This window comes from Schistocerca cancellata, chromosome 7 (assembly GCF_023864275.1).
Source record: "Schistocerca cancellata isolate TAMUIC-IGC-003103 chromosome 7, iqSchCanc2.1, whole genome shotgun sequence".
NCBI classification, from domain to species: Eukaryota; Metazoa; Arthropoda; class Insecta; order Orthoptera; family Acrididae; genus Schistocerca; species Schistocerca cancellata.
Genome location: NC_064632.1, coordinates 298,567,938 through 298,570,437, shown reverse-complemented (window position 1 = coordinate 298,570,437; position 2,500 = coordinate 298,567,938). Strand labels below are relative to the sequence as shown.

Here is a 2,500-nt window from a genome sequence, read left to right as displayed (position 1 = left end):
CATTGTGTACCGTACCCAAACCTAACATGTACTGTACTACAACGCAATGTGTACCATAACACAACCCAGTTTGTACCTTAACCTAACCTATGTCACCTTAACCTAACCTATGTCACCTTAACCTAACCTATGTCACCTTAACCTAACCTATGTCACCTTAACCTAACCTATGTCACCTTAACCTAACCTATGTCACCTTAACCTAACCTATGTCACCTTAACCTAACCTATGTCACCTTAACCTAACCTATGTCACCTTAACCTAACCTATGTCACCTTAACCTAACCTATGTCACCTTAACCTAACCCATCTTGCACCTTAACCTAACCTATGTTGCACCTTAACCTACCTCAATTTGCACCTTAACCTACCTCAATTTGCACCGCAATGTAATGCAATTTGCACCGCAATGTAACTCAATTTGCACCGCAATGTAACTCAATTTGCACCGCAATGTAATGCAATTTGCACCGCAATGTAATGCAATTTGCACCGCAATCTACCCCCAAGTTGTGCCTTAACCTAACCCACGTTGTGCCTTAACCTAACCCACGTTGTGCCTTAACCTAACCCACGTTGTGCCTTAACCTAACCCACGTTGTGCCTTAACCTAACCCACGTTGTGCCTTAACCTAACCCACGTTGTGCCTTAACCTAACCCACGTTGTGCCTTAACCTAACCCACGTTGTGCCTTAACCTAACCCAAGTTGTGCCTTAACCTAACCCAAGTTGTGCCTTAACCTAACCCAAGTTGTGCCTTAACCTAACCCAAGTTGTGCCTTAACCTAACCCAAGTTGTGCCTTAACCTAACCCAAGTTGTGCCTTAACCTAACCCAAGTTGTGCCTTAACCTAACCCAAGTTGTGCCTTAACCTAACCCAAGTTGTGCCTTAACCTAACCCAAGTTGTGCCTTAACCTAACCCAAGTTGTGCCTTAACCTAACCCAAGTTGTGCCTTAACCTAACCCAAGTTGTGCCTTAACCTAACCCAAGTTGTGCCTTAACCTAACCCAAGTTGTGCCTTACCCTGCTCTGTAATTGGCATATGACACGTTACATTAATGTATTGTTGTCCAACCGCAACCCGCTCAGAATGTTGTGTACACAGCTACGTGTCATCTCCCCAAAACAGCTGCATTGCAGTGTGGTACGCCATAGAGACGTGTGGGAGTAATGGACGCAGTGGATGGCGATCAGCATGAGCCGTCTGTTCATGTAGTGGCGCGTGTATGCAGACGTAGTAGTCTCTTCTCACACAATGTGATAGCACGGTGCCCCGCGTTCCACATCTGCGACATGCTACAGAGGCCGGTTGACAGTTGGTCGCGCAATGGACATCGCATACGTACGGGGGCACCTTCCACGTGCCCTCTAGTCGGGCACATTTTGTTGCGTGGATGTGAGCGGATGTAGTGTGTCTTGACACCTGACAGGCAGGCATGCAATAATAGTTGACTTTGCAAACGGGGATGGACGTGTACGTTTACTGGTGACGTTATGCAAATGAACAACTGGTAACCCGTTGTGGTGCGGTTGTCCTTGCTGGAGGTACATCTGTGAGGGCAACGATCGGTACAGCTACGAAGCGGTCCCCACCATACCAACGAACGTGAATGTGAATCTGGGTGTGAAGCGATACGCGGCTGTGGGTGGGTGGGACTGTCCCCGGCCGGTGAGGGGGGGCCGCCCGGCGTGCTGGCCGCGCGGTGCGTGGGCGCACGCGCTACAGCCGGCTGGTGGGGGCGCCCAGTGGCAGGCGCGCCGGCCGACGGACGCGGCAGGCGGCGCAGCTGCGCGCCGGGGCACCCTGCGCGCGGCGCCGTGCAGCCAAAGTGGGTCCTCGCCGGCCCGGTGCGAAGCGCGGTGGACATCTGCAGTGTGCTGGTCCGATTGAGGACTGTGTGCGTTGAGGATGCGCCGCCGCCCGGCACTCGGCGCCGCGACGCCGTCTGCTGCTCGGTCGCCCCAGCGGTTCTCGCTGGTGGTTTGTATCGCAGTTGTGCAGACGTGTTGGCACGTGCGCTGTGCTGGGAGAGTTCGCTTCGGCACCCACGTGGGGCCTTTGCCCTTCTGTGGCGCTGGCGTTGGAGCTGCCGGTCACCGTAGGTGGCGCGTGTTGTCTCCCGCCGGCAATGCCACGACAGCACGCTCCCGGGCCTCTGTCGGCAGCGGCAAGCTCAGTTGGGAGCACGGGTGGTCGCACCTAAAGCGTCTACTCGCCTAACTCCGGGCGATTGCGCCTCTCTCGAACCCGACCAAGTACTTAGGACGGCGCTGCGCGCCGCCGGGACCTGAGAGGGTTTCGAGGTGTATTGTGCAGGGGAGCTCAGCCTCCTCCTGTTTGCAGAATAATTGAGCGGACGCTTGCGTGTTCGCGCGGGCCCCCGGGACACACTCCCGGGCGGCCGGAGGCTCAGCTCTAGTTGACGCAGCTCCCTGGTTGATCCTGCCAGTAGTCATATGCTTGTCTCAAAGATTAAGCCATGCATGTCTCAGTA

The 2,500-nt window shown here is 54.5% G+C and overlaps 1 non-coding gene across 1 annotated transcript in view; it reads left to right on the top strand.

The window, feature by feature from the left end:
- The first annotated feature begins 2,435 nt into the window (after window positions 1-2,435).
- Window positions 2,436-2,500, top strand: part of LOC126093616 (small subunit ribosomal RNA) — a 1,909-nt gene continuing 1,844 nt past the window's right edge. Inside the window, exon 1 of the ribosomal RNA XR_007521745.1 lies at window positions 2,436-2,500. This exon is cut by the window's right edge and continues 1,844 nt beyond it. This is a non-coding gene — a ribosomal RNA (small subunit ribosomal RNA).